Source organism: Hippopotamus amphibius, chromosome 13, assembly GCF_030028045.1.
Source record: "Hippopotamus amphibius kiboko isolate mHipAmp2 chromosome 13, mHipAmp2.hap2, whole genome shotgun sequence".
Classification (NCBI taxonomy): Eukaryota; Metazoa; Chordata; class Mammalia; order Artiodactyla; family Hippopotamidae; genus Hippopotamus; species Hippopotamus amphibius.
The window spans coordinates 48336779-48358084 of record NC_080198.1 but is presented as its reverse complement, the minus strand read 5'-3'; the positions used below and the strand labels follow the sequence as shown (position 1 = coordinate 48358084).

General features: G+C 45.4%; 1 pseudogene; it reads left to right on the top strand.

The window, feature by feature from the left end:
- Positions 1 to 19472, top strand: part of LOC130834451 (microtubule-associated protein RP/EB family member 1-like) — a 29172-nt pseudogene extending 9700 nt beyond the window's left edge.
- The last annotated feature ends 1834 nt before the right edge of the window (positions 19473 to 21306 follow it).

Genomic DNA, 21306 nt, shown 5'->3' with positions numbered 1-21306 from the left:
TTTATGATCAGCAAAACTGAGAAGAATGTTACCCCCTCTGCTTCCCAAATCCCTCAGAAAATGCTAAGGCTCAGAGGAACACAGCATTGCACAGAACAGCAAAATAACTCAAAAGCTTGATTTTTATATTCAGGTTGATTAAAGACGTCACCCTTCCTCAACAAGCTTCAAGAACTGCCCAGATGGATCCTCTCATGACTCATAAATTACACAGGTTGCTGAATCTGTAATTCACAGAAACATAGCACAGTGTCGGCCTTGTAAATGCCAATGCCAGCCCCTTTCATTATATGCCATGATTATGGATTAAATGATTTCATAAACATATTGGTTGTTTCACATTTGGCATGAGGCTATCTTAGAGCTCCCACATTCTGTCATCGCTGTTAATGAGATATCGACCTCCTTGTAACCCAAGCAAAAAAAAAGTTCCCCTTTGAATGTCAGCCAAGAAGAAAATCCAGTAGAACTTCTGCAAGCTCTGCAAACATCTCCCAAACACTGTATCTGGAATGGCCTCAGGGGCAGGGCCAGCAGCGTGAACAGTTGACAAGGGCCACATCTGTACAATGTGAAACGCAGGAATTAATGATGCCTGGGGTCTTTTTTCTCCCATGGCAACAAGGACCACCAGAAACAGGTGGTCCTTAGAGCAGAAACCTTAGAGCAGGTTTCTCAAACATTCACTGAACCCTCCCTAATAGCAGAAAAATGGTGAACTCTACACCCAGTGGTCCTGGAGGCATAGCTGCTGGCTCCTACCACAATTTCAAACTTTCCTAGAAGTCTTGTGTGAGAGCTTTAAATTTTTATTGTATATCTTGCATCCTATTCCACAGTATGTCCAGGCTTAGTTTAGTATTTAAGTGAAGCTGATATTTCAGGAAGTGGAACCATGTCTCTCCCGGACGTTGAGTAGGCTGTGACCTTCACTCACACAAAAGCCCCAGGAATCCACTTGCCCCACTTAACAATCCTCAGTCTTAGGGAGTTTTCTAAATGGAGCTAGTCTTAGTTAATATTGAAAATGGGGAGATTGATAAGATAGAACACTGTCTGCAGTTACAGAATATTCTAAGTGTCTCTTTTCTTAGGCAGATTAAGCCATTCCTTTCTATTTGTGCCAGATTTCGTAAGAAATGTTGTCTTTGTGTTACTGTTAGTAGTTCATGAGGCAAAGATGTAGATAATTGGAACATACACATACAAGCTGAGTGAGACGTCATGAAGCAAGCCCAGAAAGCAGATCAGATGCACTGACCCTTATATGTAGAACAATGCTTGTACTTCAGACTTCAGGGTCTTCAAAGGTCTTTGTACTAAAGGATCTTCAAGACATCCTCCTGCTCTATCTAGCTATGGTATGGTCTTTAACCTTCTTATTTACATACACCCTAAGAGAAATTTGGAAAACAATGTACATCATCACACATTTTTCTTAGTAAATTTAAAGAATTGCAAAAGATATAGTATTCAGCAGGTAATAAGTATTGATATTTTTGAAATCAGACCATTATATCACTCATTTAAATATTTCTAAAGGAAATTATGTGTCATGTGATTTGATATCAACTATCATCTCTATTTTTTTAAAAATACGTGAACAAGCTCTTCTTGTACTTAGGTCCCTCCTTTTTTCCATAAATTTTTTAACCGAAGTATAGTTGATTTACAATGTTGTATTAATTTCAGATGTACAGCAAAGTGATTCAGTTATACACATACATATATATCTATTCTTTTTCAGATTCTTTTCCCTTATAGGTTATTATAAAATATTGAGTATAGTTTCCTGTGCTGACTGTCCGTGTTGGTTATCTATTTTATGTATAGTAGTATGTATAGATTAATCCCATATTCCTAATTTTTCCCTCCCCCTTTCCCCTTTGGTAACCATAAGTTTGTGTTCTGTGTCTGTGGGTTTATTTCTATTTTGTAAATAAGTTCATTTGTATCATTTTCAGATTCCACATATGAGCAATATCATATATCTGTCTTTGTCTGACTTACTTCATTTAGTATGATCATCTCTAGGTCCATCCATGGTGCTGCAGATGGCATTATTTCATTCTTTTTTATGGCTGAGTAATATTTCATTATATGTGTGTATACATATGTGTGTGTGTGTGTGTGTATACACCACATCTCCTTTATCCATTCCTTTGTCAATGGACATTTAGTTTGCTTCCATGTCTTGGCTATTGTAAATAGTACTGCTGTGAACACTGAGGTGCATGCATCTTTTTGAATTAGAGTTTTCTCCGGATATATGCCCAGGAGTGGGATTGCATGATCATATGGCAACTCTATTTTTAATTTTTTGAGGAACCTCCATACTGTTTTCCATAGTGTCTGTACCAATTTATATTCCACAAACAGTGTAGGAGGGTCCCCTATTCTCCACACCCTCTCCAGCATTTGTTATTTGTAGACTTTTTAATGATGGCCACACTGGTGTGAGGTGGTACCTCATTTTAGGAGCATGAGTCAAAAATTATCTGCACTCTGGCTGTAGAATTTATTTTAATTAACTTTTAGAAAAGACAAAAACATAATTTTTCAACATAATCTCCTTGCTTTTCAATACACTTTGTCCATCTGTCAACAAGCTTTCATATTCCCTCATTAAAAAATGTTTTAGGCTGAGCTGTGAGCCATGAATGCACTGGTGTCTTCACTTCTTCATAGAAGTAAATCTTTGTCCTCATAGGGCTGCTTTCAGGGGACCAGACAGGTGAAAGGAGGATGGAACAAGATCAGAACTGTAGGGAGGATGCTTTAACACTCAAAATGAACTTTTTGCAGAGTGTCGACAGTGTGGGCAGAAGTGTGAGGATGTGCACACCCTCATACCACAAAAAACGAATCACTGCACGCTGCTCGTCTTTTGTGTAAATCACAAATGGGGCATCCATTTTTGCTCCCACCGCAGTTACAAATGAACTGATGTAACATGTTCACATCTGCACAGCAGTGACTGGGGAGACATTAGCCTTGAATGGAAAGCGCTGATAAGACAGTGTGGCCAATAGACGTTTTAATATAACTGGAGTGCGGATAATTTTTGACTCACCCTCATAGTTTTGACTTGCATTTCTCTAATAATTAGTGATGTTGAGCATCTTTTCATGTACTCATTAGCCATCTGTATGTCTTGGTTGGAGAAATGACTATTTAGGTCTTCTGCCCATTTTTCAATTGGGTTGTTTGTTTTTTCTTATTGAGTTATAATGAGCTGTTTGTATATTTTAGAAATTAAGAGGAAAGGGGACATGAGTCAGAAATATTTAGAGATGTTTAGCTTTATTCATTCAATGTGTCACGATACGTTTTTGCTCTTTATGTGAACCAGATTCAAATGTGAAACGTTGTATAAGGACTCAGATCTCTGCTGGTAGTTTATAACTGGGTAGCTCTAGTAGAAGAAAATTAAGACCAATGAAGATTAGAATGAAGGTTTTGGAAGATTCACCAGTTCTGCTGATAAATATCCTCTTCTCCACCTCTTAGGCAGGCACAGCTGCGGTTGCCTACCTGTGAGCCAGCAACATCCTTATTGTTCTGTCTTTTCTGTATCTAGGAAGCTGGTGCAGGGCTCCTTCTTTTTTTAAAATTTATTTTATTGAAGTATAGTTGCTTTACAGTGTTCTCTTAATTTCTGGTGTACAACAGTGATTCAGTTATACATATATACATCTTTTTCGTATTCTTTTCCATTATGGTTTGTTGCGGGATATTGAATACAGTTTCCTGTGCTGTACAGTAGGACCTTGTTGTTTATCCATTCTATATGTAGTAGTTTGCATCCACTAACCACATTACAAGGAAGTACAGTAGTAAACGTAAGACAGAAATTTAATTGGATTAGACATTGAATGCAGATTTTAATAATGTGACATTGTTAACCTTATCTTCAAGGGAACAGGGACACTTACTACTTCTTAACAGACACTCATTTAAACTGCCTTTTGAGAAGTGCTTACTGGCAGAGTTTTGGCACAAGATCTAATTTTGTAAAGTAGCAAGAAAAAAAAAAAGAAAGAAAGAAAAGAAAAAAAGGGAAAAAACAACAAACCTCTTAAACTGCCGCTATTGTCCTAGACAAGTCCTTAAGAGAATAGTCATCCTCTGCATTAGAACTGTGGCAAGATAACACACACATATGTTAACTTGTGTTTGCTTTAGCTGCCGTAGGACACCTGAGGCATCCCGAATGAGGGGGACCAGGAAGCTGCAATACCACAAAGGAAGTGGCTACAAGCGCATCACTGACTAACTGTGCTGGCAAGTGTGAGGTCATCCCTCCCCGCCCCTCACTCCAGACAGGAAAGAGTCCCATGTCCGTTGCCTTCAGCTGCTAATTTTAGCCTCTAGAATCGATCGATAATACGCTTTTGCTCTCATTATTCAAAATCAATAAGAAACTTACCGATGACATCACTGCAAATTATGACTACTTTTAGGGAAATGTGTCCTGTTTAAATGTCACATTAATGCGAACACCATGTAGAAGGGGTCAATGTATAAAAATAACTCTCACTCACCAAGTTCATTTGAACGTTAGCTCATTTGAGTTTTAGCGTCTCTTTTCACCTCGCAGTCCCCTGAAGATGTGAAAATTAAAAGATGGTATCAAACTGCATGGATAATCAAAAAACTAAATCATCACCTTCCAGTAAAAATAGCTTTTCATAAATATATTTTGTATCTATTTCCAATAAATACATATATTTGGAAACAAGAAGTATGGTCCTCCGCTACAACCTTGGGCTCTGACACAGTAAGAGGTGAGACGGGCAGCCCTATATTTCCTTGTAAATAAAAGGAAGCAGTGGACTGGTGGTCTCTCTCCCGAGTAACCATGCAAACATAAAAGCGACATAAAGTAAATGTGTCTTTCTCATCCCAAGTGTGAGGAGGAGAGGGGCACAACCTCAGATCGGGAGACAGAGAAGAAAATGGAAAGGACTGTCACAGTGGTGAGCCCTGCTACAGCTGCCTCTGACAGCGTGCACTCTCAGTACAGGAGACTCCAAGGGCACATTTGCTGTCCATGCTCCATGCAGATCCCCTGGCTGGTTACACGTGCCCCTCCTCCAGCCTCTGCACTCTCCCTCCTAGAGGTTTACACCTGCACATCTCTTCAGAGAGCTTCTCCGGGGCTACTGGAGCAGCATTGCCACACGTAAGTAGACAACCAGAGGCTCCCGGGAGTTTACATCCCCTGTGTGGCCCACGGCCATCACTGATAGGTGCAGGCGTATAAGAGCCTAGTTCCCCGAAACTGGGTCACTTGTAGAGATGTGGTTGGACCTAGAGACGTCATACAGAGTGAAGTAAGTCAAACAGAGAAAAACAAATATTGTGTGTGAGTGCATATACGTGGAATCTAGAAAAATGGTACAGATGACCTTGTTTGTAAGGCAGAAATAGAGACACAGACATAGAGAACAAACATACGGACACCAAGGCGGGGAAGGAGGGATGGGATAAACTGGTCGATTGGGATTGACATATATACACTAATATGTATAAAATAGGTAACTAATGAGAAAACAAACAAAAAAAAAAGCCTAGTTCCCTGCCCTGAGGCTGGACAGTGATTAACACTGCAGAGACCCCCTCATGGTTAAGCTTAGGCAGCAACTTGCTCTGAACTCCCACCTTTGCTTGGCTCCCACACTCCTGCTCCAGCTTCCCCTCCAAGAGCTTCCCTCAAAAATCACTTGCACATGAATCCTTGTCTTGAAGTGTCTGTTTCTGGACATCTAAGACTCCATGCCAAAGTTCTTTGGAGACAGGAATCTAAAGTTAGATGTCATAAACCCACGTAAACCTCAGTGGCATTTCTGATGAAAAGCGGAACGGATTGAATTTTGTATGCGAAATGTAGGGCCTGAGAACCCAGACATAGCCAACAAGCCAGTGTAAATTGTTGAGGGCAAATTTACACTATGTTTTTTTAAAACCACAATAAAAAATTTATTATTTCAGTGGCAATAGGCATGGAGTGGTAAACAGACAGAGCTTCAAGAGTTTTAGATTCATGAATTATTTTTCTATAGATGTTTTAAATGAGTTTTTCTTTATAGTTGTTTTTGACTTTTTTTTAAATTGAAGTATAGTTAATTTTCAATGTTGTGTTAATTTCTGCTGTACAGCAAAGTGACTCAGCTATACACATATATACATTCTTTTTTTATATTCTTTTCTATTATGGTTTATCCCAGGACACTGAATATACTTCCCTGGGCTATACAGTAGGATCTTGTTATTTATTCATTCTGTATACAATAGTTTGCATCTACTAACTCCAGTCCATCCCCCCACACTCCCTCCCCTTTGACAACCATAAGAGTATTCTTTATGTCTGTGAGTCTGTTTCTGTTTCATAGATTCATTTGTGCCCTATTTTAGATTCCACATAGAAGTGATATCATGTGGTACTTGTCTTTCTCTGTCTGACTTACTTCGCTTAGTATGATCATCTCTAGTTTCATCCATATTGCTGCAAATGGCAGTATTTCATTCTTTTTTATGGCTGAGTAGAATTCCATTGTGTATGTCTGTATACATACATGCATATATACATACACACACACCACATCTCCTTTATCCATTCATCTGATGATGGACATTTAGGTGATTTCCACATCTTGGCTATTGTAAACAGTGCTGCTATGAACATAGGGGTGCATGTATCTTTTTGAATTAGAGTTGTGTCTGGATGTATGCCCAGGAGTGAGATTGCTGGATCATATGGCAATTCTATGTTTAGTTTTCTGAGGAACCTCCATACTGTTTTAGTTGCCATTGACTCTTGAACAGCACGGGTTTGCACTGCATGGGTCCACTTGTACGCGGATTCTCTTCAATGAGTATGCACTACAGTACTGCACTATCCATGGCTGGTTGAGGTCAAGGGCGCAGGAACTGCAGACATGGAGGGCTGACTGTAAAGTTGTCCTCGAATTTTTGACTGCATGCGGGTTGGCACTCCCAACTCCTGCTTTGTTCAAGAATCAACTCTCTACCCTGAAGTTGCAAAATCAGACATCGATGAGAACATGTAGGATTTTATTTCATGTGCAACTAATGCCAGTGTTTCCCTTTCACCAGCAGCTCCTCCATGCGCCCTGATCTCCTCACACATCTATCCCTCTTATCATACGAGTGTGCTCGGTATCCCCTACCTGCTGTTCCCCAGCTCTTGTCCACACTTACCCACCTGCCCGAGACCCCAGAAAGCTGCCCTTGGTGGAATGCATCATCCAGGCTCTTTTGGCCTTTGGCTTCTGGTTGGGTTTGGCAAATGGAGGTACCATCATGCAGCTGAAGGGCACGAGAGAAGTGAGGTATGCCTGGTTCCCTCCCTGCTAGACGGCACGTCGACAGCGTCTGCTTTATTCCACCCAAGGCCACAGCTCCTTTCAGACAGCCCCTCTCTGATCCCTATAGCTGCCACCAAGTCCCCACCTCTCGCCCATCGAGGGAGGCAACGGCTTCTCACTCCATCCTTTGTTGTGCTCTTCGCCCTGTCCACATCTTGGCAAACACCTTACTACCTTCTGCGACCCTACATTTGCGTGTGCTGTTTCCTGCATGACCCTGAGCAACCCCCTACTGATAAGCTAAACCAAGCACAGAGTCGCTCCAACCAATGTTTTGAGTTGTGAGCAACCACGTCTTCCTATGTTCATGGAGCCGGCGCCACGTTAGAACCCATATCTGTCTCCTCACTGTAAATCAAGCTTCCTAATTACGCTACGTCATTTCCAATCCACATGATGAAAGTTTGTGCTAGACAGAAATGTCTGTGTTGTGAAATCCTGCCGCAAAGGGCTGAATCTGCATCAGGGAAGAAGCATCCCCACGGCAGAGGAGAACTAGGAGGTGGGGGTACGGGGGCCTGCCGGAGGGAGCCAACCTTCAGCAGCTGGTGTCGGGGGGGGGGGGGTCAGAACCCATCGTGAGGGGTCAGTTTGGGTTGTTCTGCACGGCCGTCCTGAGGAGACAGTTCAGGACAGGTGACGCCCACAAGCCGTGGGGCCACAGGGGATCCTCGTGGTGATTAATGAGAGCCTTGGACTCTGACTTCCTTAAACTCACAGAGAAAATTAAATTTCCCACCGGATCTTTCCCCTGCCTGGGGCCAGAGAAGCGTGATGTTCATCCCCTGAGGATGCAGGCGGGGAAAAGAGGTATCTCAAGGAAATACAATTACCTGTATTCTCAGGGCAGCCTCCCCCTTCCCTCCTGCGGCCAAGGCTCAGCTAACCCACCACAGAGGCACGTGGGAGGGGGACCGCCTCCACGCAGCCCCTGACCATGTGCTGAGCGCTCTGTCCGCTCTGCCTCACTCCCGGTGGCTCTCCGCCTCCCCGCAGGGTGGCTGCAGACGGAGGAGCCCTCTGGCCTTCCGGACGACACAGAAGTCCAAAGGCAAAGCCACTCTAATATTCCAGGGTGGTAGAATAGCATCTTGCCCTTCCTCATCCATGTATCAAAACAGAACAAGGGGGGTTGGGGGAGGGAGGGGGAGGCATAAACAGGTGAAGCAGAGATGTTTAGGCTGGTGAAAACTTTCTGTGTGAAACGTCATGGTAAATGGCTCTATGCATTTGTCAAAACCCATAGAACCATACAGCACAAAGAGGGAAGCTTTGTAAACTATGGGTGTAGGGTAAATGCATTCCGGGGGAGGAAGCAACAGGGAAAAATCCACCTGAGGTGAGACCCACAAGATGGGACAACTCTATGAGAAGGTGGTTTTGCCACTCATAAATCTACATTTCACTACCCATCACCTAATCCGCGCTGAGGGAGCTAAAAGAGGGAGCTCAGTGAGGCTGAGACTCAGGCATTGAAACAGAAGACGAATTCATCTGAGGTACCCAGGGTGGTGCGAGGACTTGAAATGAGCCAGTGACTTGCTCTGTCTCAGCCTCATCCTAACTCCAGTGTGAGAACGGAGAGGAGAGGGGGCCCTGAAGGCTGACTGAGGCAGAAGCTCTGGCTCCCCTGACCCCCCAGCATTTGGAAGACTAACTTTTCTTTGCCTTTTTCATTCCCAGCTCCTGGCCAAAAACAATATATTTACCGAGCACACCTACCGCATCCTGGACACCATGCAGGCTGGGTGATGGGGCTGCAGAGGTGCAATAGATCTGTGCTCCAAGAGCTCTAAGCCCAGATCAGCAGCCAAGAAAGGTGAGCGATAATGTGATTTCAGAGAGGCGGTCTGCCGAGGGTGGAGCTGCTTGGAAGAGGCAGACCCTGAATTCCACTGTGAAACAAGGGTAAGGCTTAGAGGCAAACAAGAACTAGAGAGGGGCTACCCAGGCACTGGTGGACATGTTTAAAACGTGTTTTCTGGGAGGCAGTAGGGGAGGGCTGTAAGAAGTTAGAGAGGATGGCAAAGGAAAGCATCCCTTTAGACTCGAGTGTCAGGCTAAAGGTAACGCAGAGCATCCGTGTTGTCTGAGCATTGCCAAGAAATATCTCGTACACTGTAGTAGGTTACATCAGGGGGCCAACTTTTTACCCCTCACTATATCCACATCCCTTTCCAAATGACTTTACAGTTTTATTGTAAGATGCTTCGGCCAATGGGATCTTAGCAGATGTGACACAAAGCTGGTGTTTGCAGTAGGACCTTCTGTCTTGTACTTCTGCCACTGCCATAATAAAAACATGCCCTGGGTGTGTCGCTGGATGAGACACACTGCCCCAGAGACCCTCAGGCTTGCAAGGAGAAGTGGAGCTTCCCCAACATTGTAGTCAAAGCAGAAGGACTCAGCCACACCCCACTTAGATCAGTCAACCTGCAGCCAACTCAGGATGCATGAACTAGTCCAGCTGAGATTGAGAGGCATGTAGCTAACCTGCAGATGCAGGAGATAAATAAATGCTTTTTGTTGTATGCCACTGAGATGTGTTGTGTGCCTGCTTGTTACACAGTAGCAGCTGACTGATACACTCAGCACACTTCTCTTCCCAAGAAAAATTCAGGGAATTTTGTCAAGGAGACTGCTCAATTCATGGACAATCGTGGACACTGAGGAAACTAAAGTCGGGGAACATTTCTCTCTTCTCATGGAAGGAAGACCAGGACAGTGCTGGGAATAACTGTGGAAAAGTCATAGCTCTGAGTAAGATAATATGCACACATTCCTCCTATGTATTTGACCTGGCCTAACTCTCCCTAACCTTCTAGAAGAAACAATACATTTTCCTGGAAGTTAGCAGCATTCTAGAGGTTCTGAGAGGCTTTCAGCTAATCCTGGGGAGTTGGCAAGCAAACTGCTCTAGAAAAGTACACATTGAAAGAAGTCCTGAAACTTTAGACTCTTATACAAACACAGACACAGACACACACACACACACACACACACACACACACACACACACACCTCTTCCAAACCTAAAGATTTCTCAGGGTTTGCAGTATGCAGGGATAAAAACACATTTTCATTATATAAAGAGAATTTCTTTTATAACAAATTGACTTTCTTCAACATATGAAAAAAATTTCTGAAGCTATAACCAACAGTGTGTCTTGGGCATATTTAACACAGTTTAATTCTCTGATTTTAAAATGTTGGCTGACCTTAGCTCTTTTAGCAGGGTAAAATCGTATGGGCCTCACAACTGTCAGCAGCTCTGTTATTAGAAAAAAAATGTACAATTTGAACATTTCAATCTGAGACCTTATCTCCTTCTCATGACAGCGGGTTCCAGGCAAGCTTGGGCAAAGCTGTTGGAAGCATTTATTGCTTTTCTAAGTCAGGAATTGGGGCTGTGAGCTGTTGAGAAAGAGAGTTAGTTGTCCCCAGGACTGACATTCAAACCCTGACAAACATTCTTTTCCTCATAGACTGAGATTTGGGCAGAAATGAACCCAGACTGCTTTGCACCCTCAAGGGTGGCCACAGGCCCCCAGCTGGCTCCAGGCCCCACCCGCCATCCTTCAGAGATTCCTTTCCCGCAGGTGCCGCTCAGCTCCTGTCCTGGTTTATCCTGGGAGAGATGTTCCCCGAGGCTGAGGACGCCCATCGGAAGAATCAAGACGTCTCAAAGCAGCAATTCGACCAGGTTCTTCTAATTTTTAGGACATTTGTATCCAGTCTTTTATGGCATCTATAACAACATGCACCTGATCAAAGTGTCAAAGCACCTTTTCACACTTTGCAGCTTGTGTGCATAAGCGCCTCCCACAGCCTCGTTCCAGCCTTCAACCCTGCCCCCTGACCGCCCAACAGCCTCGGCTAGTCCCTGTCCCCAGCCCCTGTCCAAGCTCCGGCCCATCCCTGGGCCTGGGCCACCCACACTCCCTCCACCCTGATCTCTAGGACAGGATGAAGCTGAGGCAGGACACCAGGTGAGGACCGGGGGCAGGGATGCACACTTTAGAGCTTATCCATGAAGCTTTTCATTGCCATGAGCAAGAACATCTTGTTACAGTGACACAATTTTTATCTTGTCTGACAGAAATATCCCAATTTGAGAGACTAAACCTAGCAGGGCAGAAAATGAGAACGATACCAAACCCAGATTGCGAAGGAAAGCATTTATCAGAAGTCAATACAACTCTAATCCCTCGGGTACGGGGTCAGGAAGCAGGCGCCAGGCCCAGGCATTGCTGCATCTTGTGAAACTCAGGTCACTCCCTGATCAGAGCCAAGCTGGCTCCCCAGCCCGACCGCAGTGCCCTGGAGACAGGGACCGATTTCCCGATAATCCTGCCTCGCCCTGGAGAGTCTTGAACATGAGGTTGCTGGCAGCGCCACCTGGTGGCTCCTTGGTGATGTGCCAGCCTGCAGAGCCTAAAGACACGAGCAAAATCTCAGCCGGAAGGGTTCAAAAAAGTCAAAGCTTCGCTCTGCCTTTAATTCTTTCTCCCAACTGCTCACTCTTGTTTAATTGTCAAGATCTTTCTGGTCCTGGTAATGAGCATGATATGGAAAAACGCCACCAAACCTCAGTTCAATTTGAAGTAAAGCAATTGGCTCTTTTTGTTTGCTAGGGTGCGTAAAACATCAAATCAGCCAGAACCGGTGCCAGAATGGGCCAGCCCGTCGTGGAAGGCAGCATTGTGTGTGGTCGCCCCCCATCCTTCCTCCCTCCAGGGACTTTGCAAAGGCCAGGAAGTGAGGACGGCGGGGTCTGGGACTCGATGAGGATGTCCTCGATGAGGATGGGGAATGCCCCTGGGACTACAGCGTCACCTTACCCTTCAGATGTGATCTCTCAGGGCTGTCCTCAGCCCAGAACACATGTCTACAACTACCAAATTATTCCAGACACCTCTTCTTGCCTTTTCCAATCCTCTTTCCAGTACATTAGAGGAAACTTCTCCTTATAAACAATGCTCATCTCAGTGTTTAAACACCATAAAGAGACAGTATTCAAGCTCTCCCCAAAAATCTTACTGCAGACATGAGAATAAGTGTGGGTAACTAAGCAATAATGCCTCTGAGGACAGCTGCCCCACATACAATAAATGGTGCTGTGAGAATGTGGTCTTTCTGCCCAAACTGGTATAGGAAGTGGCTATTTCCAGGTAAAAATATTCACGAAGCCCCTGCCATGATCATCCTGATTATGCCAGAGAAATCACAGCATACAAGAGGGACACACAATGTTCTGGAAAGAGAACGAGAGAGAACTCTGAAACATCATAAGCAAAATAGGCCATTAGGGTATTGTAAAAATTGGGCAGAGTACTTTTTTTTTTTTTTTTTTGGAGATATTAACCCATGTTTTACTAGGTGCTGTTTGGGTTCATCTTGGGTTTCAGGCGAGTAGCCTTTGTAATTCTTTGCCTTGGGGTCTTTTCTTCGCAGAGCGGGATGCAGAAGCGACTTGAGATCCGAAGCTTGTCCTTCTCCTGTCCTCTGCAATGGCTCTGTGACGACGAAATACTAGGTGTCCCAGAGGCAGAGTCGAGAGAGGAGCAGCTGTGCTGACAAGGACAGAGTGCAGGACAGAGCTGGGAAGATCTGTGAGTCCATGAGTCTTGGGGACAGCTCTCCAGGGGGCTCACAAGACCCCAAGGGGACACTAGTGTTGGGGGGGGGCTAGACGAATGACCCAAAGCCCCCAGCCTCACCAAAGATTTTGGTGCTCCAAGCTGAACTTGAATAGACCTGATGGGCTGGGACAATGGGTGGTATCAGCATCGGCCAATGTACAGTAGACCCATGGCTCATGACTGGAGGGGCCTCCCCTTTGCTTTATCTCTACAAATGACCCCAGGACCTTTGTATGACCCCAGGGTGGAACAATGCCCACAGCAACACCCAAGGTAAAATTTCCTGTCAGCCCAGCAGAGTGGGGCTCCCGCATCAGAAAATAAAGGCGATCCTCCCTGCCCACCCTCAATAACAGATTCAAATTCACACCACCCCAAACATATTGGCAGAAACAGGCTTTGCAGAAACCTTCCACTAGAAAAAGCGGGAGCCAGGAGGAGACATAAAATGGAGACTGAAGACAAAGACTCAGAAGTAAGGAATTAAAATCCAAGCATTTCAAGTCCAGAGCCACAAGGAGTCCCTGCAGTGGACCTAGACAGGCCTGGTGTTTGCTACATTAGTGAAGGGTGACTCCCAGATCCTTAGTGAGGACCTTCAGAGTACAAATCAGAGCCTGCGACTCACAGCTACAACTCTTAAGTGTGGTCACTTTGTCTTTTGAGATCTCAGTAAAATTGGCCTGAGCATTTTCTCCCATGAGCTAGGGGAGGTCTGGGAGAATTCCCGGAGATATACAGTCAGGGGTCCTGCCTCTCAAGAAGCCCAGGAGAACTGACGGGGCTCTGGGATGTCAGTGTTTCTCCCTTCCCAGGCAGACCTGAAGAGAGCAGTTTTCTCTCTCTCAGATACAAATTGTGCTACTCCATCCTCCTTTAGACTTCAGTTGTGTTCTCAAAAAGCAATTACTCCATTGTCAAAACTCATCAAACTAAATACTTAAGATCAGTGCATTTTATTGCATGTTAAATAGCCCTCGACATAAAAAAAGAAAAAGCAGTACTTGCTATGAATGTACCTAAAATCTGGAAGCATAGATAAATATATGTCATCAAAGACATCTTCAAATTGTAAAATATAAATATACTTTTGGCTATATATACTTCCACACTTTAGGACACCCCACATTTGGGTTAGGTTAACGAAGACTGAATATATATACTATTCACTCTCTAGAGTGTGGCCTCAATTGTTCTTTTCTCTTTCAAATAAATTTATTTTATTGGCCACATTGGGTCTTTGTTGCTGCACACAGGCTTTCTCTAGTTGAGGTGAGCGGGGGCTACTCTTTGTTGTGGTGTGCGGGCTTCTCATTGCAGTGGCTTCTCTTGTTGTGGAGCACAGGCTCTAGGCGTGCGGGCTTCAGTAGTTGCAGCACATGGCCTCAGTAGTTGTAGCTTGCGGGCTCTAGAGCGCAGGTTCAGTAGTTGTGGCGCACGGGCTTAGTTGCTTCGCGGCATGTGGGATCATCCAGGACCAGGGCTCAAACCCGTGTCCCCTGCATTGGCAGGAGGATTCTTAACCACTGTGCCACCAGGAAAGTCCCCTCAATCATTCTTAACAGTAGGAATTACCTGGGCAGCACAGACCCAGGTGAGCAGCACTGACACAGTGCTGGCCCAGTGGCATGCATAGAGTTGGAACAATGTGGGAAAATATCCATTATGGATAGTTTTAAAAACTGTATTGGAAGAGAAAAGATCTGAGCTCTCTACTTACCCACTGTGCTCCCTTGAGCAAGTTTCTTTCTCCTCCCTGGGCATCAAATGTTCAGCTGAACAAGGTAATCACTGAAATTTTATGATTGATTCTGTATGTTGTCTATCCTGAAGAACTCAGAGTGATTTTTCTTATGTAAGTGAGGCATCTTGTAAGTGGCCAATCTTTATGAAGATGCTGCTATTCCAAGTTTCTGAATGAAAAACTAAGGCTTAGAGTGGTTGAGGCCACATACAAAGTTGAAGATAAAATATCTTATGATCTCTACACCATCGATGGGAATGCATGTTGCTAAGGTTTTAATCACCACAGATGCCGTTGTAGAGGCCCCTTAGACTGTTGGGAGGCCAGAGCAGGAAGGACTCACACCCCTGCAGGTGCAGGGCTCTGGAGGAGACCAGCTTGGAGAAGCTGCCTGCCTGTGTCTAAGGAGGATAGGAACTCTCTCAGCAAACCCACGTTGCTAGAAAAAAATACAACGTAGCCCCAAGACCAAATAGCAGCCCAGTCCCCAGCCTGTGGTGCATTGACCTCAACTTGGCTGACTCAGCCCAGTTAAAGTCGTGCAGAGAGGGTGTTTTAGAAAGATTTCAAAACAGCAAACTCATTGCAGCGCAACACCAGCAGAGTGTGTCCAAAGCAGACCAATGCTCCCAAAACTGAGGCCTTCGTGCGGTTCTAAATGTCATGAGCGCCACCTGCTGTCCAGACTATGAAAAGTCTGGTTTGTCTCTTCCTTTCTCTCGAGTAACATCAGCAGAAAGCTTTAATGCAGTGGGTCCCAAACTGGATGAGTAGGCTGAGGATCTGACAGTCTCCTCAAGATTTGTGAACTCTGTTTCTACGATAGCCTTAAAAAGTTAATAAATACATCTGCCGATCATCAGCCTGATAAAGGAAAGGAAAACCATCAAACTAAATTCCAGGCCTTTGTTTTACATTTGTGAGGATATTGGTTGTGTCCAGTACTGCTGTTTTAATTGTTGCCTGTTAGTGAAACAGAAGAGGTGGACTGACTTCTTAAGGAAGCATATATACTAAGAAATAAAAGCCAGAGGACTCAGGTGCAAACTCCATAGCGATTGTAGAAAAGGCCTATGGGAATTGCATCATTGCAAGGCTCTGACACACCTGACCCAGAAGAATCTGAGACAGAACAGCAAGGAGTATAGGTGCAGTGCAAAAACAATGTACTGGAAACATTGTCCCTCCCACTGAGTTGAAGGTTACTGATGTAGCTTTATTTGAAGTTAACTTGTGATTTTGTTTTGCCTTCATGGTTCCTTGTGAATTATAAGAATAAGAAATGTATGCCTAGTATTGTTTGCGATATTTGTTTCATTATATAAAATGATTTAGTTCTTCTAACTGGTCTCCCTGTTTCTATCCCTCCCCCCAATACACACATATATACAATATTATTTGTTGAACAAATTGTCAACACAGAGGGTTTGCTAGAATGTTCTTTCTCTAAAAAGGATCCAGGGACTTCCCTGGTAGCACAGTGGATAAGGCTCTGTGCTCCCAATGCAGGGGGCCCAGGTTTGATCCCTGGTCAGGGAACTAGATCCCACATGCATGCCACAACTGAGTCCACATGCCACAACTAAGGAGCCCCCAAGCTATAAGGAGCCTGCCTCCCGCACTAAGACCTGGTGCAACAAAATAAACAAATAAATAAATATTATTTTAAAAAAGGATCTATATATGACTCAGTATTAGTCAGGTTTTGGCTGCAATAGTGCTGTGCTGTGTAACAAACAACCCCCAGAGTCCAATGGCTTACAATAGTCACTTGCTTTTCTCACCCACCAGTCTGTAGGTCAGTTGAAGCCACTCTGCTGTGGCCTGCAGGCCAGGTTTTGGTCTGTTCCCGGTGTGTCTCATCTTCAAACCAGCTCATGCTCTTTTTGTGGCAGGTGGCAGAAGCATAAGAGGCCAAGCTGAACAGGTAAGCATGTTTAAAGCCTCTGCTCACATCATATTTGCTCACATCCTATTTTCCAAAGCAAATCACATGACCAACATCAATGGGGCAAGGACATACATTCCTCCCTTGGAGGTTGAGAGAAGCCAGGACAAGGACCAGGAGGGAAGGTAGAGTTGTGGACAGATCATGCAATCTGTCACAGACCCACATTTTGGAAATACTGGCTTTAAGGAAAGGGATTATTTTTATTCCCATTACTCCCTTTAAAAAATTATAGAATCTCCCATCCATGGGGTAATTAAGTCTATGCATTTAATTCTCTTCTCCCATTTCTGAAGTCTCCATCAAAGTAACAAAATGAATTTAGGATTAAAACTTCTAAATTGCAACAGGAAACCAGAAGAGGAGCAAACACATGCCTAAAACTTAAAAACTGGATAATTACAGACAAAGGGGACCCTAGAAGTAGTGCCAGCCTTTTCACTGTCTGCTAGAAGGGCTTCTAAGAAGAACCCAGCTGGAGATTAAGTGATGGGATCCCAGGAACCTGGCTTTCACCCCAGCTCTGAGCCAAAGTGGCTAGAGATGGGGAGAGAGGGAGGAATACATTCAGCAAAAGCAAATCCTAGAGGGACGTCCCCTTACCCCACTGCCACGGCCCGACGGAAGGGGGTTCTTGGCAGAGTGGCCTCACTCTCCCCAGAGCTCCCCCACGCACTGAGCCTGCGGGGAGCAAGCTCAGGTGCTCGGGCCCTGCCGAGAATGGCTCCTTTATGGGCCGCGGGGCTGGGTGGTAAGGGGACCCTGATCCTGGCAGCTTTGGTCAGCTGCAGGCACTCCCATGGCAAGGGGCCTCCCTCCGTGGAGAGAGGGACCTCCTCTGACTCTCACGGGACCTGTCCCAGGGCCCCGTCTCCTCTGTGAGGACCAGCAATGAGGATAATCACGGGATGTACAAAGCGACTCCACAGTGTAAAAGCAGCAGCCCACAGCAATTAAAATATGGTGGCTCTGACACGTGGGTTAACAGGTTAATGAGACAGAACACAGATGGTCACTGGCTTACAATGGTTCAACATGACTTTTCAATGTTATGGTGGCAAATAGAGATAGGCATTCAGTAGAAACTTACTGTTTTTACTTCAGATTTTGAATTGTGATCTTTTCCCGGGCTAGCGATATGGGATAGATCCCCTCTCGTGATGCTGGGCAGAGGCGGCTCTCCGTCAGCAACCTGATCGTGAGGGTGGATGCACCCATAACCATTCTGTACCCAGACAAGCATTCCGTGTTTCACTTTCCGTACAGTGTTCCATAAATTACATGGGATATTTGACATTTTATCATAAAATGGGCTTTATGTTGGATGATTTTGCCCAGCTGTAGGCTGAAGTAAGTGTTCTGAGTGCACGTAAGGTAGGCTTGATTAAGCTATGGTGTTCAGCAGGGTAGGTGTATTAAATGCAGTTTTGACTTAAGATACTTTCTCTTTTAAAGATTTCTTTAATTATTTATCTATTTATCTATTTTATTTTATTTTTGGCTGCGTTGGGTCTTCATTGCTGCGCACAGGCTTTCTCTAGTTGTGGTGAGCGGGGGCGACTCTTCGCTGTGGTGCACGAGCTTCTCAGTGCAGTGGCTTCTCTTGTTTTAGAGCATGGGCTCTAGGCGCATGGGCCTCCGTAGTTGTGGCGCACGGGCTTAGTTGCTCTGAGGCACGTGGGATCTTCCCGAACCCGTGTCCCCTGCATTGGCAGGCAGATTCTTAACCACTGCGTCACAAGGGAAGTCCGACAAGATATTTTCAACTTACAAAGGGTTTATTGGGACACAACCCCATCACAAATTGAGGAAGATCTGTATAGTCTAGATGCAGACGTAAACCATATGGAAATTTAGCATGTAACAAATAAGATATTCTTTAAAATGAAAAAAAAATGGATAAGTCAGAAAAGTGTGTCAGGACAGCTGGCTAGCCACCTGGGGGAGAAAATACATCTGAATTTCCTACTTAAATCTTTGCACGAAAATTAATTCTGGATAGATGAAATATTTACTGCTTAAATGTTTAATAAAGGTACACATAGGAAATTTTTTTATTTAATCATGGTATGGGAAAGGTCTCTCTAAGCAATACATCAGCCTCAGAACCCAAAACAGAGGAGACCGGGGAGTCAGACCAGCAGAAAAGGATCGTTTTTCCTTGCAAGGGGAGCTTACCAGGGGTGTTCCCCAGACCTGTGGACAGAAAGCAAGAAGCGGCATTTAGGGGTGGCACCAGAGAAACCCAGTATTTCCTGCCCAGCCCATACCCTCCTCTTCTTAGAAAATCCCACTGTCCTCCAAAAGGGGCAGCCCTGTACCCTGTGACCTTCCACCACCATCAGACGCAGTGGATGGGGCTGGAGGTGAGCCCCTGACCCACACTGAGCCAATCTGAAGTATTTCCCAGGAATGTGGAAAGGGACCCCTGACAGACTGGCCCTGCTGGCTCTGAGGAGACAAGCTACAGGGCAGTGGGGACCCAGGAGCCAGAGAGGGCACCTTGACACCCACGGATGCCAGGGAGGAAGGCCCAGGAAGCTGGGGTGAAGCAAGCTGTGTGCAGGGGAGGGGAGGGGAGGGGACACCCCGTTCAAGGCCACTGGGCCGGGGAGAGACAGCGAGGCGGGAGAGTCAGTGCCGTGACCCTGGACTTTCTCAGGAAAACGCTTTCCGTGAGCGCCCCCCCCCCCATGACCTGGCAGTCCGCCCCCTTCTACCTGCTCATCTTGCTCGCGGCTTCATGACGTCGGGCGAAGGTGCAGCTTCCGCGGATACTGGGTACTCGTGTTCAGAAAAGTGCCTTAAGAAGGAAGGGACGAATTAGAGGCCAGTGTGCAGGAGGAGAAGTCCCCTCAGGCTCGCACCTGTGTGAGAGTGACCTGAAGAAGCAACAGAAACACAACCTGGAAAAATAAAACGTGCAGAAACAGTGTTCAGTCCCTCAGAGCCCACAGGAGGGATGCTGTGCGGGAACGCTTGGCAAAAGAAAACACTTCGAAGCGGCAGCGGTGGGACAGAAGTTCCCTTGGCGCGTCTCTTATTTTCAAGGGAGTTCACAAAGGATAGAAAACAGTGATGTTCAAGCCTTGAAGCATCTTTATGAGGGCTGAACACTCCAAGCCGGGCAGCATGAAAGCGGCTGCCTCCGGGTCACAGAGGCCAGCCTCTCTGATCCCAGGCAGGGCAGCAGCTCTGCAGACTTTTCACAACCTCAGCATTGTTTCCCCGGTGCCAGTCTTCTCCCCTGAGGGCAGGTTTGAAGAAAGGAACACAATAAAAGGAAGCACCCTCAGATCTGAAGACTCAGCTCCCCGCCTTAATGAGAGGGCCCTGTGGGGGCCGCTGGGCAAAAGTTGGGCCTTTTACAAAAATGGAATCAAACTTCACTGATGGCATTTTGGGGAATGGAGACGCTTCAGGAAAATGCAGTTTTGATTTCGTTTTTTAATGAGTGCAAACGTGCAGAGCGGCCCAGGGCCACAACCAGACAGTCAACAGCTGAGCCTCAAAGAAATGAGGAAAGGGAAGCCAGGAGGCATCCGGCAGGTCAGAGACCACTGTCGTGTCTGCCGGGCTATTTCTGGCCAGCGAGGCTTCGTCCATTGGTCAAGAATCTGAGGCAGGGAGGGTGGGGGGGACTCGAGGGGGGGGAGTCAAGGAAGGGAGGGAATACGGGGATATGTGTATAAAAACAGATGATTGAACCTGGTGTACCCCCAAAAAAATAAAATAAATAAATAAATAAAAAATAATTTAACAAAAACAAAAACAAACAAAAAAAAAAAGAATCTGAGCTGAAGAGCAATTTTGATCACTGCTGATGACCGAGGTGGGTGAGGGAACAGGTATCTCCCTTTCTGTCCTTCTGTCTATGAGCCACCAACTGCCATCGCATCCTCTCCTCGGTGTTAGAGGCACCAGGCATGAGAGCTGGAAGGAGCCTTTTTGTTTACATTTCTATTGGATTATAATTGCTTTACAACGTTGGGTTAGTTTCTGCTGTACAATGAAGGGAATCAGCTCTATGTATACATATATCCGCTCCCTCTTGAGTTTCCCTCCCACCCCCCATCCCACCCCCTGGGCCATCACAGAGCGCCGAGCTGATCTCCCTGTGCTGTGCAGCAGCTTCCCACTAGCCATTTATTTCACACGGGGTGGCGTATGTGTGTCAGTGCTACTCTCTCAGCTCCTCCCACCCTCCCCTTCCCTCCCTGTGTCCACAAGGTCCGTTCTCTACATCTGTGTTTGAGACAGAGCCCAGCCCTCTACTTCTGTGTGGCCAGATCATGTCCTGAGATATTAATTCATGATTCATCCTCTCTGCATGTCCCCTCCCCCTTTCCCTGACTTCAAACTGGTTTCAGGGTACACGGCAAGAGAAAAAGAGATGCAAGCCATGGAATCTTCTTCTGCTTTTGTTTCCAAAATCCTGGGCCAGGAGTAAGGTGAGGCAAGGTGAGGCAGTCTCCTCGGCTGCAAAATTTAAGGACTCATCAAAAAACTTAATAATCAAGATAAAATAATATTTTAATGCAATAGTTTTAAAAAATCAAAATAAATACCCCCCAAAACACA